Consider the following 14966-nt stretch of genomic DNA (forward strand, 5'->3'; position numbering starts at 1 on the left):
CAATCTTAAGAAGGACATACTGTGCTCCAACCAGGTCCTTCCTATTGCAGACACCTATGTCACGGCTTTTGGAAGAGAGACTCTTACAGGCATCCTCTTGGTCGTTACCGCACCAGACTTATGGACCCGGTACATGGTAACCTTTCTCTCTATCGCCTCCACATCCATTAATGGTGGCACACGCCTGGGAGGTTCTCCTTGACCTCTTCGCCATTTCCAGGGTCATCATTAATGTCTATTGGAATGGAACCATCATGGCTCAGGGTCCTCAACCCAACCTTCTGCACTTTGACCGGCTCGTACCTCGCCTCTCAAACCTTACCTCTCCCCTTGAACAGGGTTCCTGGCCTACTGTGCTTTCCTCCTCCTCTGCGTTGGCTCTCTTGTCTACTGTGCCTTCATCCTCCGCTGCACACGCACCCTAGGCCTGCCACACGGTCTCGGCTCTCTTGTCGGCCTTGGTCCCTCTGCCATCCTGCACTATCCAGCTGGCTCTGTTGCCACCCTGAGGGGGGACCACCGTCCTTTGTGCCCCCCGCTGAAGACCTTCAAAAATGGCAAGTTGCTTCATCTTGCCACGCTTAACTCTCGCTCTTCTGTCAAATAATCATCTGACACCTGCAAACTCCTTGAACACATGGATCTTGATGTGCTCGCCATCACAGAAACATGGTTCAAGGACAGCTCTGTCACAAGCTTTGACATACTCCTCCGGAAGGATACAAGATCCTCTCTGTGCCCATGCCCAAGGGTTCTGGAGGGGGAGTGGTGTTGATCTTCCAAGAATGGATACCTGTGACTATCATCCCCACTCAGGCTTACTCCTCCTTCGAATGCCTAGTCTGCAGGCTCTCACTCACTCCTAAATCTTCTCTCCTTACGGCCACCTTTTATCGGCCACCAGGACAGTCCACTCTCTTCCTCTCAGAATGGGCTGACCTGGCCTCCTCTCTACTTTCCTGCTGCTGGGTGACATCCATCTGGACTCTCCTGACTCCTCAAGACCTTTTCGCAACCTGTGTGATTCTCTCTCCCTCCCTATCTTACCTTCTGGCTCCACTCACACAGCGTGCCACACTTTGGACGATCTCATCTCTACCGGCATCCCTCTCTATCCCGCTCACTACCTCTCTCTTGGACTGACCACTCTCTTCTCTCCTCACACTTGAAGCTCTGCTCTGCCCTCGTATCAGCACAGCCGGTGCGGCAACTCGGTTTCTAAGTCACCAGACCCATGAAAATAGTGACAGCAGCTGCCTTTGCCTCCACCTACTCTCCACCTTGTACTCCTGCAGCTGACTCCCACCCTGACACAGCCCTCGCTAACTTCAATCTCTGTATCTCTAACACGCTTGATACTCTTGCCCCGGTCATGAGGGTCCGACTGAAGCCTTCCAAAAAGTGCAACTCTTGGTACAACTCTGATCTGGCTGCCCTTAAATGCAAGTTTAGGGCAGCTGAGCGGAAATGGAATGCGTCAGCCGGTCTCTGACAAACTGGCCTGCCGCCTCCTTCAAAGGCCATATTGACTATGCATCCACACCAAGAAAATAGTCTTTATTCAGGCCTGCATCTCGGCGGCATCAAACAACACGGTCAAACTTTTCAAAGTCTGCAATGAACTGGCCAATCCTGCAGCCGCCTCCTCTTCCGTCACACCCACCCAGGACCTTTGCTCAGCCCTGGCTACACACTTCACCACAAAAACCCAAGACATCCTTTCCTCGCTCACTTCCACACCACCTCATACGCCAACACCTCCGGAGCCTCCTTTGGCCCCTCCACCACTTCTCTCACTCCCATCACACCGGATGAGGTCACCGGACAAGTCCCGTCTATGAAGGCCTCATGAAAACAGGTGGACCCCTGCCCCTCCAAAACCATTAAGGACAATATTGACTCTCGCGCTCCAGCTTTGGCTGATCTATGTAATCACTTTTGCCACTGGAGTCTTCCCAACTTCTCTTAAGCACTCCTCTGCTCAAGAACCCCTCTGCCGAACCCTCCATTCCGGCAAACTACCACCCCATCTCCATCACCCCTTTCCTGGGTAAACTCCTGGAGAAACTGGCTATCTCTCAGCTCACCCTCCACACTGAATCTGCTCGTTGCCTCCACAACCACCAGTCTGGCTTTAGAGCATCCAGAGGCACGGAAACTGCTCTTCAGAACACCTCTAAAAACCTGCACTCAAATCTTAACAATCCTTCTGTCCTCATTCTTCTTGACCTCCCATCTGCCTTTGACACAGTAAACCACAAAATCCTGATTGCACGTCTCTGACACACCCTGGGAATCAGAGGTCAAGTTCTGGCGTGGTCAACTTCCTTCCTCTCCGACAGCCCATCCCAGGTGGAACTTGGGCTCTTTCTTTACTATCACTCATTCAACCTGGAACATTCCCCAGGGTTCTAACCTATCCCCCGGGTTCATCAATGTTTACATGGCTGCCCTGGAACGTGTGATTGCCACTTTCATCTCTAACTTCCAGTGCTATGCAGATGACACACAACTCTCCTTCATACTACCCTTGGCCACCTCCTCTACCTCGCTTATATCTGACTGACTATCCGCAATTCATTCATGATATGCTGCAAACAACCATCACTAACTCAAAGAGAAATATTTATCCAGCCGTCCACATAACGCTGGGAATATTCATGTGATCCATGTGCAAATCAAGAGTTAGGGTTTAAACGTCTTACACCAGTTATTGCTAGTAATTAATTCTGTTTCAATACCCATGTTTAACCATGTGCTGATGTCATGAGCTACTACAGACTAATTCCAAGAAGAGGTGTGTTATGAATATGATCTGAAGATGACTTAAGATAAAACTGACAAATGAAAACAGAGGAATTGGAAAAGATGGGATTTCTTTGAAGAGGTTTTTTGTCCAATCATGTTTGGGAGGAGGATTGCAATAACGTATCCGGGAGTGTTTTAACTGTTGCAAAATGTATAAAAGAGGCCAACCGATGTGGTTGGTTGAGACGTGGGCTCGTCTTTGGTCCTGCAACACCATCTAACTGCTACCCGGATAGTTGTACAATAAACTTGCTTTATGTACAACCGTGTTACTCAATTCTTAAGTGGTGGGCCTGTTTGGGTTAAGGTGATTAAAGGCCCATCTGCACACATGATTTATTGATAAATAACCCTTTCTCTCTTAGACCTCTTCCACTCTCCTCACTTTCCACCTTCATCCTCACTCAACATCCTTTCTCCTACTCCTTGACTCTGCTTCAAGTGTATTCCATGTTCTCCTTCTAGTCTTCACCTTAGCCTCGTTCCACTTCTCTTCCACTCAATCTGCAGTTCCTTATGGCCTCACAAAATTCGTGCAGTTTTAATCTTATGCGTGCCTCTGCCCCTGTGAAATACCTTTCCCTGTGTTCGATAAGTATTTTCTTTATGCAATTGGTGCAGCAGGATTTGAGACCTTCAGTGGCTGTGCAGTGCAGACTGCCCCCAGCCCTCACTCTGAGGTTTTTGTATCATGGCTGCTTTCTCAGGCCTAGGCTGCATCAGTGCAGAGGGGGGACCTGTACCACCACCAACTGCTGGGGTACTGGTCTTTCTGCCACAGCCAGCAGAGAATAAGAGTAGTTAAAGGGATACCTCATACGGCATTCAAGCCCAGCACCATGCCCCGGGTGGCGGTATCCGACCCCTTTGATCACCCAACATCGCACCCAAGGCACCTGCACTGGTCTTCAGAGTAGGTTCTTTGCATAGCCCAAGTTTAAACTGGAGGTTTCCTAGGTAGAGGTGTGTGCTTGTGGTGTATATGGGGAGGGGTAAATGAGGTGTTTGTGTGTGATCACAATCATATGTTGACCAAATCTTTGCAAAGGTACACGGTTGGGGATTGGCCGGCAGTGGCAAGAGGATGCCCCTGTAGGTATAGCTAGGAAGTCTCCGGGCCATTATACAGATTCATACTGTGGAACTTAACTGGAACCTGATGGGGGGATGGGACATATATGCGGATACTCGAGGCTGGCAGAATTTCTGCACTCCTGATGATGAAACTCTGCCCTGCCATTCTATAGAATCTACCCTTCTCCCTCACTGTGAACTAAGTGCTGTGTTGCTACGCCGCCAATTGTCTTAGTTCTTCGTGAAACATCTTTCCTTGGACCTATGCAGCCACATCACGTGGGATCATGGTGCTACCTGTCTGAAAGATTTGTTTCCATCAGAGCTGCCTGCGACCCGCCTTAAAGGTTCACCTTATGCTTCTGCACAGCTGCCTTGCCTTCCACTTCATGGGTTACCTAAAGTGGAACCTCCAAGGTTAATGATACGGTTTTCCTCATCCAGCCATCACCCAGGGCTCCGCTTGTAGATCCTACAACCTGCACCGGAACTAGGACCAAAATGAACCTCTGCACCCACAACTGCTATCAATCGCCCTGGATCAGCTTCTCATAGTTGTCTGACCCACCCCTCAGTCATAGATCCTCAAGGCCCTGGTGCTTAGTCTGCAGTCCTTCTTTGATGCCACCCCTGTACACTGACCGTGACTGTTTCAAGGGGTTTCTGCTCCTGTTCTGCAATCATCTGTCTCTGGGACCCTGGTCATCAAACCTGGGCCTAGATTGCTTCTGTTGGGGTCTCCAAGTCTAACGGTTGAGTTTTAAATAACTTGTTTAAATCTATGAACTCTTTGAAAACATGTAGCGTCTCTCTTAATAGCTAGTGGATTTTGCCATACTGTACAAGTGGGTCCTACTGATGTGTATACCTTGTTTTTCCTTAAACTATTTTTCTGTTTTAAAGTATTGAACTCTTTGTTGATATTTCTCCATACACGACATTAAAGAGTATATTTTTCACTGAGTACCCAAGCAATAGTGTTTAGTGAAATCTAGGAGTGGTCCAAGTGGTGATGCTGCCCTAGTGCATACCACTCCAAGCCCGTTGGAATAGGTTCCCTTTTTAACACAAATGATTTGGGGATGCATAAAACAATTTGTTTCCCAATTAAGCCTTTAAGGCCTTATTGCCATGGAATAGCTCACCATAAGCTAAAAAGAGATGGTTTGAGCATCTGAATGGATTGGTTTGCATTAGGTAAAAGGTGTGAATCCTTGCTTCATCAAGGTTATGCAAGGTCTCTGACGGACTATTGAAATGGGGTCTTGGAAAATAGACCATCTCTAGGTAAAGATGGAAGTCTGTAACTATTCTGGGAAGGAAAGACAGATGAGTTTGTAAGATTTCTTTCTTCTCCCTCTGGATGTCAGCTAATTATCTTCACCTTAATCTTACCAAAACAGAGGTTCTATTGTTTTTCTCTATCCCTACCCCTATTCTTCTACTTTCTCTACCTTTTCCTCATGCTAATCTATCTTCATCTGCTAGAAATCTTGGCATCATTTTTTATTCTTCGCTTTCTTGTTCATCTCATATTTCTGTCATTTTCCGCTCTTGTCGCCAACGGCTTTATAGCATCAGGAAAGGATGTCCGTATCTGTCTTTCCATGCGACTAAACGCCCCATGTTTTTTCCAGATTAATTACTGTTCATCTTTGTTACTGGGTCTTCCTGCCCATCAACTCACCCCCCTAAGTTCCATCTACAACTCTTCAGTCCATCTCCTTCTTGACCTATCTCTTCGTCAATACCTCATCTGCCTTCTCCTCACTTCACTGGCTTCTGTTCGAAGGCGATCTCATTTTTTATTTCCTTTGCGTTGTATTCAAATCTTTACATGGCTTGGTTCTTCCCGATCTCTCTGCTCTTGTATCTTTCTATTCTCCCTCTCAAAACACTTTGGTCGCAATCTCAGTTCCTTCTTTCAGTCCCTCATGCCCCCCCTGCCCCTCGCACTGTGCACCTTTCCGCTTTTGCTCTTTTTCGCTTCTGGCTCCAAGACACTGGTACACGCTACTGCTCTCTATTATTTATCTCGCTTCTTTTTCCCCTCTTCAAGACTCATCTGAAAGACAATGGGCATCATTACGACCCTGGCGGTAAGGCAACAACAGCGCCGGTAGTGCTACCGGCACCGTTGTTGCCTCACCGCCTTATTACGAGTTCTGCTCGCGGGGCCGCCCTGTATGCCTGGTCAGATCAGACGTGCAGAGCGGCACCCACTAGCAGAACAGGATGCTAACAACGGTCCCGTCATTAACGGGACCGTTGTTAGCATCCTCCCCATTCCCATTGAGCCCTATGGGAGCTCAAATGGGAATGGGCATGTCCCGGGCCTGAGGGGTAGCCATGCCGCTATAAACGGCATGGCTACCTCCAAACTCGTTACGAGGCCCAATCTCCTGTCTACCACTTAACTATTTTCCCTACCTTAAACTACTTGCATATTATTTTTGTACCGCCTTTTAACCTGTAAACGCGCTTTGGCATAAAGCGCTAGATAAATAAAATAATAAGACAAATACAAAAGTCAGGGAAGATTCCTTGTAAGAGCCTGAAGCTCTCCAAAGTGACTTGCAGAGATTACAGGCATCAAAAAGCCTGTTTTCCATGTAAGAAACAATACCCTCAAAGTGATGCTTTATAGGACCAATACTTTTTAAGTATGAGCCAATGGTCAATAAATAGTGTTTACAAGTGTCTACTAAAACACCTGTGGAAATCCGGTAAGACATGAACGACATTGATACCGGCTACAATAGGTTTCAAGCTCCCCCCCCCCCCCCCCCCCGAGAGCCAATGGCACAACCATTTAGTTTTGTACCATTTTAGTGAATTCTTTTCTGACTGCAGACTTTATGAGGAGGTTTTTTCCTGACATATTAAGATATCCATAAACTTGTTTTTCAGGTACCACGCTTTTAAGGTGAGCAATGGTAGAGGCGGTGATTGTGGAGAATGGAAGAGGGTGTAAGAAAGGCATGGCATCAAAGTAAAACAGACAAGTGATCGTAGTTCCAGGGTATTTATTAAACTGTAAAGTAAGTGAGATAAACACCTTTTCTAAAGCTAAATCTAAGATGAGAGCAGGCTACGACCATCAAATAATACCACCACAGTCCAAGTAGAGTCCAGTCAAATAAAAGGGCCTATATTAAGAAACCTATTGCCAAACCGTACAGCTATTTTGCAGAATAGTGTGGGATAATGTTCACAAGAAAAGTGTTCACAAAATGATAAAATCAGGATGTCATGGACGGGGTCACCCTGCCCCAGTTTCTTTTCTCAGTATCGGGGCCTACTGTGCCCAAATCTCTTGCCTCAAAGGCCCTCATACGCCAAGTTCCTTCGATTTTCTCTAGCATCGGGTGATTACGCTTCACCCTTGGATCCCCCTCAGCCAGGCTCTGATCCTTCTCCAAGTCGTCAGCCTCCCTCAATCGGGTTCAGACCAACTACTCAATGTGGACATCCCCCAGTCGGGATCATGTTTGCCATTACAATGTTCACGGGAGTATTCATGCGCACCCTAATTCATATCCCTCAGCTGGGTTCACAATTGCCAAATTAACAGTTCAGTTTTCAACAAGAAGTGACACTTTAGGTTCTTCCTTTTTACCTAAGTCCGGGTCCCAGCCCCAGTCAGGCTTTCTTTGAAGCCATCAGACAGGCTTTGCACGGTTGTAATATTCCTAAAGTCTTAGTGTCTTCTTAAACAGCCCCTTATGTTTGTGAGGCCCCACTCATCCAAGCTCAGACCTTCCAAAGCGAAACAGACTTCCGAAGGGCGATCTGGTCTCGCTGGGTCATTTCGCTAGCTTACGATAAGTGCAGGCTTCATGGCATCATTGTTCGCACAACATTCCCCTCAGCCGGGCGAAAAAGCCTATTTCACATTGTCAAAACTTCGGTAGCGGGTTAAGGACTTTTGAATGTACAGGGGATTTGGCTCGACCCATGTAGGACCACCGTAACTCTCTATACCGGCCTTTCCCTGCAGCCTCTTGGTACTTGGAGTTTTCTTTCTTCCCAATATTCAATATAGTCTCTTTGCTCACCATAGGGGTACCAGTCAGAGACTTTCAATTGCACGCCCACCATGTGCTGGATCACTATCTCTGGTACCAATGTGTTCACAATAGACCTTGTGCTAATTATCTTCTTCTGCTGCCACTGTGGCCTCAAGCCTAACACAGTCCGGTTGACTAACAGCTTTCTCTGATTCACTGGCTGTGTTGAACTCATTGGCAGTTCCTTCGCCGCTGGAGTCAAGGACGGTACCACATTGACAACCTTGTTCCCCCGCCCTGGCTATCAGTGCGGGAGGATGCCATGTACCGTTGACATCTGTCACACCTTGGGCCAGCTTTGATTCCCAGTCTTATGTTTCTTTCATCTGAGGTTTCGGGGGACTGGGTTGAAAAGGGCAACTCCCTCCTTGACGCCCTTTCAGGTCTTCCCGCCTTTCTTCTCCGTCTGAACTGCCGCCCTACACTAGCTGCTTCCTCGTGTGTTCGGCCTTGCTTGGAGTGGGCTCTTGTGCTCTGCCTTTTATCCCTATGCGGAAGGGAAAGGGTAGTCGGTTGGGTGTAGTTGTCAGTGATTGCCTGACCCTGCCTGACCCTTGTGTTGGGACATGTCAGGTAAACGGCTCGGGTATTAGTGCGTTGTCGTTCATGCTGTGAGAAAGTGTTTGTTTGGAAAAGTAGGGAGTTTTTACGTATCCTACTAGGCAGGCTGGGGAAAATCTGTCACAAGGAAAGGGATACAGAGTCTCAACAGTCAGTGTCCGACTTCCACTCCTCGAGGACTCCTCATCCAGGTGATCCTCCTGCACTGGTCCACGCCCCTCCAACAGCGCTGGCCATGTCCTGGCTACCTGGATGACAAATCGCCAGGGACTAGTAAGTGAGACACCTTCAGGTTTCTCACAGGGGGTGAGGGGTGATGCCCCGTCCTCTTTTCCCGAATTAAAAGACTTGAAGTAGTCGAAGGAAGAGGACTGTTCCATTAAAGAATGAGAGAGAACTTTCTGGCGTGGCCAGAATGGACACATTAGGATCATTGATGACTGGGTACTGGTGAACTTGAGTAGGACCCTCTGAATTAGAGAAATAAAGGCATACTATTTCTTGAACAACCAATCCAAAAATCATGAAAAGGGTCTATCTGAAGATGTCTCCAGCTGCTGAAGATTAACTTTATCACAGACTGTTACAACTTCCATTCGTGAGACATGAGGAAAAATTCGGCTTCTACTTTCTCCTTCCCTTGAAGATGGGAAACTACCAGGAAAAGTTGGTGAAGACAAGCCCAATCACAAATCTGTTCCACTAGCCGACAGCGGGCGGCAGTGGGCTCATTCAGTGTTCAATGTAAAACATTGCTGTTGTTTTCTCTGTAAAAATATGTACCACCCTTCCCTGGACAGAAACAGGACAGACGTGAGAGCTAGAAAAATGGCTTTGAACTCTAATGCATTGCTGTGTTCTTTTCAGTCTTGCCTGGCTGGCACGGGTTATAATAAATTAAGATAGCGACAGGCTAACCTCTCCAAGAAGTCCACCACATGAAGGAGTGCAGGATCCATTTTATTACTGGAATGAGTTTAGACTGAGGGTTCACCGACTCACTCCAACTGACAGCAGGGCGCTCAATTTGAGCCATGACTAACAAGGAGACCTTGAACTTTGGAACAGCCAAGCTAACAGAGCTGAGTTTCTCTGAAAGTAATAAATGCCTTTCAAAATATTTGAAATCCTTTTTTGAGGAGGAAGGCCATGCTCAACACAGTCCAAAATGACTTGTTTAAACGATTAGTGGAGTAGGAGCTAGGTTTATTTATTTGTATTTATTTATTGTGCATTTGTAAGGCACTTATACAGCAAGTAAATTGTGTTTCAAAGCACCCACAGGGCAACGGGGAAGGAACATGGGAATGAAAGGCAAATATAACAACAACAAAGAGAAGAAAAAAGTGTTCCTACTAGGCCTTGTGAGCATTCAGAACGTGCGAGAGAGAGAGAGAGAGAGAGAGAGAGAGAGAGAGAGAGAGAGAGAGAGAGAGAGAGAGAGAGAGAGAGAAGAGGAGAGAAAGAAAGAGAAGAAAGAGAGAGAGAAAGAGAGAAAGAGGAAAGAGAGAAAGAGAGAGAGAGAGAGAGAGAGAAAGAGAGAAAGAGAGAAAGAGAGAAAGAGAGAAAGAGAGAAAGAGAAAGACACGAGGGTGGGGAAGCAAGTGCTAGGAGTTACATGGAGGGAAGTGCCATGAAGTACGTTTGCAAGCAGCCGTTAAGTGCCTGGCAGAGATCACTTGGTAAGAGTGGTTGTTAGGAAAGATTTCGTAATTGTAGGTAATTTTCCTTCCATGTGGCAACCCCTAAACTTTTTGCTGTTGTTTTTCACCTTGTTCTTGACTTTGCCAGAGAAGTGCAGCCTTCTGCCGCACTTCTCTGGGCTTTCGCTCCTTTCTTACGGGGAAACTGACATGCCCTTAAGACAGTCAGTATCGGGGAATGCTGTTTCCCGTAGTTTCTTTTATCATGTTGCGGCTTTCATGCAACATGACACAAGAGGGCACTGTAAGCTAAGTTACAGCTCTCTTGGGTCTCTAGCCTTCTACAGGCCCTAGATACTCGTTTAGGATTGTATCTGATCGGTGCAAGTGATTCAGGGACGGGAATGGTGGCAGCGATCGTTTCTTGTGTTTTGAGCTCCTTTTGGCGTTCTAAGCGCGTTTCTCGCGCTTAACCCAAAATGGGGGCCTGGCTCCCAAAATGGCCAGACCACGAGGCTCCTTTGTCCTGTCCGCTGACCGTCTTGCTCCCTTCACCTTCCCCAGGTCGAGCCGACCCGGGGCCTTCCTTATTTGGGCATGTACTTTCCCGCGAAACACGGATGCTTTTGCGGGCTTCTACATGTCTTGTGTGTGCCTCCAGGATGTGGGCTGGGATGTCTGGTCCCAATACACATCCTGGGTGCCAGAGAGTCTAGGGTGGTGTGAATGCCTGGGACCACCGTGGTCCGTGATTGGTCCACGAATGGTGTGAGTGTTGATGAGCGGATCTCCCATTGGGTCCCCTCCGTTTTGGCGCGAAGGGAACCGTGGATAAGAGGGGGCTGGAAACACCACTACCATGTCGATCTCCTGAGTTCTCACGAACGAAGGAATACAGGAGCCAAGTATCCTGCAACCAAGAGGCTGGACCGAGGAATCGCTGGTGACCCGCTGAAGGACTTCTCCTCTGCACTGCTGTCGCCTTGTGAAACCCTTTTCACCTTTGATCGAACCAGAAGGCCTGTACTGGTACTTCGACCCTTGGAATAGCGGGAACAGCTATTCTCGGCATCTTCACCATCTCCTGCCAGTAAGCCTTCGGAAGAGTCTCTGGGCCATCCAGCTGACTGACCAGCTTACACGGGAGTCTTGCTCTGTAACCGCCGCCAGGTTGTGTAGTATTTCGAGTCCTTGTCACTCTCACATGCTTCGTACACTTAGTGTTCCCAGGTCTGAAGTGAGTAGTGTACATTTGGCTCAGATACACACGGCCGCTCCGTTGCCCTGCTGTGGTAACAAACTGTGCGGGTTTCTTCGATTGGGACGTCTTTTTACTCAACACGACGACGAGGCGTTCCCTGCTCTTCTGAACCTGCCAGCTGCTGAAACTGACGCGGAGAAGCCTGGGTCTGCTTGCATCGGGGACCGGTGAGTAGCATAGCTAGGATCTGGACGCCCTCCTGCAGGAGCCCATTGCTTTTCCCCGCTGTGTCAAACAGCACCCTTTTCCGTACTCGCGCTCTGCTCCTGCCCACTGTGGAGGCTGCGCTTGAGGCGCGGAACGTGTTCTTCTTTTGTGCACTAAACTGAACTGCCTGATTTCCCTCAAAGAGCTTCTGCTTTTGCCCGTTGGCACCAGCGCGTGCAGGTACTTTTGAGCACAAGGCTCCACTCTTCGCAGGGCTCGGACTTCCATCTAGTTCGGTGCCTCTGAAGGCGAACTGGGTCTAAGCATTATTTCGCACTGCCTGTCTTCCTTCCCTTTTAGGTGGACTACCCATTTCGTGCATCTAACGCTTGAGACTGTCGTATTTGTATATATATTGTGTTGATATGGTATGTGTTGGCTTACTATCGTTATATTGTGATTTTCTCGCTACGGTCATTGTTTTAAAGGCCTTGGAATAAATGTGTATATATTTGTAATATAACAACTGTTTGGAGTAGTTTGTAAGTGATCTTGCTTTGTGTGCTCATTGCGGGCTTTCAGTCACCCTCACCCCTCTTGAGACCTAGTCTTGACCGCCGCAATCGCTACCTTGATTGGTCTGGCTCGTCCAGAGGTTACCCTGTTCCAAGTAATTAGGTGGGCCTTCTGATCTTCTGCGCCACCAGGACAGAGTTCAGAAATCCGTCTTAACAGTGGTCAACTGCCAATACAATAAGTGCAGGCCTGTGAGACGATACAGGCCAGTGGGCGCGCAAAGGCAAGTTCTGGGAGTGAGCAGAGGCAGAAGGTGATTGAGGGTTTTGTTGCAAGGGGAGCGTGGGGGTCCAGGACCCAGAATGACACATAAGGACCCTGGCCACCAATCTCAGCGACTGCGAGGTTCACCAAGGGAGGGAGAGGGGGGAAGGAGGTGATGAAAAGGAAAGTCTTGAAGAGCTTCTGGAATTTGAGGAGATCTGGCTCAAGACGGAGAGGAAGGGGGAGCCTGTTCCAGAGGAGGGAGCTAGCCGAGGAAAGAGATCAGCCACCAGGTCACTGTTTACAGAAGCGCTTGACACACAGAGTTGGCGCCCGAGGAGCTTAAAGATCTGGAGGGAGAGTATTTGGTGAGAGCCAGTTGTAGATAGTGTGGTCCCCAGCCGCAAAAAAAGCCTTATGGATGATGCAGAGGGATTTGAATTTGATCCTTGCAGCAGCCGGGAGTCAGTGGAGAGATTTTAGGGCTGGAGAAATGCAGTACCTTCGCTTAATGCCAAGGATACATCTTGCAGCCCTATTCTGGATAAACTGGAGGGGACGTAGAGAGGAAGAGGGTAGATTAAGGAAGAGGCAGTTGCAGTAGTCCATCTTAGAGAGTACCAGAGCTCCCGAGACATTAATCTTTTGGGGGAAAGTGAGGAAAGGAAGGATTCCTCTGAGGAGGAGGAGTTGAAAGTGGGCCTTCTTGGCAAGGTCCTAGGTTTGAGGGAGGAAGGAAGAGGAGTCGAAGATGGCTCCAAGGTTTCTAGCTTCAGATGAAGAAGGGTTAGAACCTATAGAGAGTTGCCAGAGTGAAGGAAAGAAAGAGGGAGCATGAGTCTCAATGGGGAGGATCTCAGTCTTTGTAACACATGGGCAATTTCCCAATAGGCAGCGCTTACGTGCACTGTTTTCCCTGCAGCAGCTCCACAAAGTAAAATGGTGCGCGAGAGCTTCCAGCTGGCAGAAATGGAGGTTGCCATGGAAATTGTCAACCATGGCGCACCTCCCGTTTCATGTGACACGTCAGCTGTTCACGCCAGCTACGCTTACGCGCAAGCCCCGCCTTCAACCCACGGCATAAATCCGGTGTTCGTCCTTTCCTAGGTGCTTGTAAATTGTAGCGTTACTTGGAATTGTTTTGTGCTAATTGCTTGATTCCTGACTCAGCTACGTTTCCCGGACTCCTTTCCTCCTCATCCGGTAACTCGAAGCCTCTACCCTCCTGACTCACGGAACGCTTCTGGACTCCTTTGCCAGACAACTCTGCTTTCGGTTTACCTGCATGGCCATCGACCTCAGACCGCTACTGGACTGCGTTTGCCTCTTGATTCTGCCTTCAGTGTTCCTTCCTGGCTTCTGACCATGGACCGCTACCGGACTCCTTTGCCTCATTCTGATACACCGAAAGATCCTCGATTTCCGTTTCTGCTACAACTTTAGTAATTGCCAGTATTAAGCTCTCTGGACTCAGCTATACTCCACATGACATTGATTACTCTCAAGTCGTGTCTCATTCACACGCATATATTGGCTTGCTAACTTACCTTTACAAATATTTGTGAACTCTTTTTTGCTTGCTGCTGAACCTCAGTCTTCACCACTTCATCACACTCAGTACTGGTTCCTTTTTGGACTTATTTGAACTTCAACATTACGTATACTTACAAATGCACAGCTGCCCAGTCACCAAACCGTTACTAGTGCATCCCTCGTGCCGCCCGGGTTATTTCTTCCTCTACTAACCTTCTATTTTATTCCCCGTTTCTTCTATTAAGTACTCTTCCTTTTGATACAACTCACACCTTGGTGGTAAGCACATTTCCTTACATTGACTGGGGTGGTGCGCTTAGGGGATTTGCCATATTTAAGGGTTTATTGTATGTTTGGTTCTCATAGGTTCAGACTCCATATGTCCTAGAAAGGCGACTATTCAAGTATTACTAGAGTCAAGGTAGTTAGGTCTCTGTACTGTTGGTTCCATATTGGTGTTCATAAGCTCTGTGTGCTTTTCTTGCAGCATTGGTTTGGCGGTGCAAGTGTTCCCCGCTCTTTTGTATGATCAACACCTCTGCCTGTCTATTGTTAGAAGAGCACAGGGGTGTATTGTAAAAAAAAAAAAAAAAAAGTTCCTTGAAGTTGAGGAGGCCTGACTTCTTGGGGGTCTCGGTGAAGTCAGGCTGGCTGTCGAGTGCAAGAGTTTCAGCTTAAAGGATCCCCTCGCTGGTCTCAGGACGGCTATTCAACGCCCCTAGCTGATACAGTGTGTTGAGTAACAGTCTTGCTGGCGTTGAGGTAGAGATCATTGGATGCACACCAAGACTGGGTGGCAGACAGGCAGTAAGGAATGATGGAGAAGCAAGGAGAAGGTCAGAGGGAAGTTTGAAGAAGAGGTGTCATCCGCATAACACTGGAAGTAAGGGGAGAAAGTGGAAATTAGGTGTGCAAGCGGAGCCAGATAGATGTTAAAGAGCCAGGGAGAAAGGTTGGAACCCTGGGGAACGCCACAGTTGGAGACAGAGGTAGGAGAGGAGAAAGAGCCCATGATATCCTGGGAAGGACTGTCAGTGAGGAAGGAGGCCAGCCAGTCCTGTTCCCGCTCCAAAATACCAAGGGTATCAT

The 14966-nt window shown here is 48.1% G+C and overlaps 1 protein-coding gene across 4 annotated transcripts in view; it reads right to left on the bottom strand.

Moving 5' to 3' along the window:
• Positions 1–14966, bottom strand: part of AP4E1 (adaptor related protein complex 4 subunit epsilon 1) — an 822644-nt gene that overhangs the window by 206363 nt on the left and 601315 nt on the right. The gene's annotated exons all lie outside the window — the stretch shown is intronic.

Source organism: Ambystoma mexicanum, chromosome 11, assembly GCF_040938575.1.
Source record: "Ambystoma mexicanum isolate Mex_15411 chromosome 11, UKY_AmexF1_1, whole genome shotgun sequence".
Taxonomy (NCBI): domain Eukaryota; kingdom Metazoa; phylum Chordata; class Amphibia; order Caudata; family Ambystomatidae; genus Ambystoma; species Ambystoma mexicanum.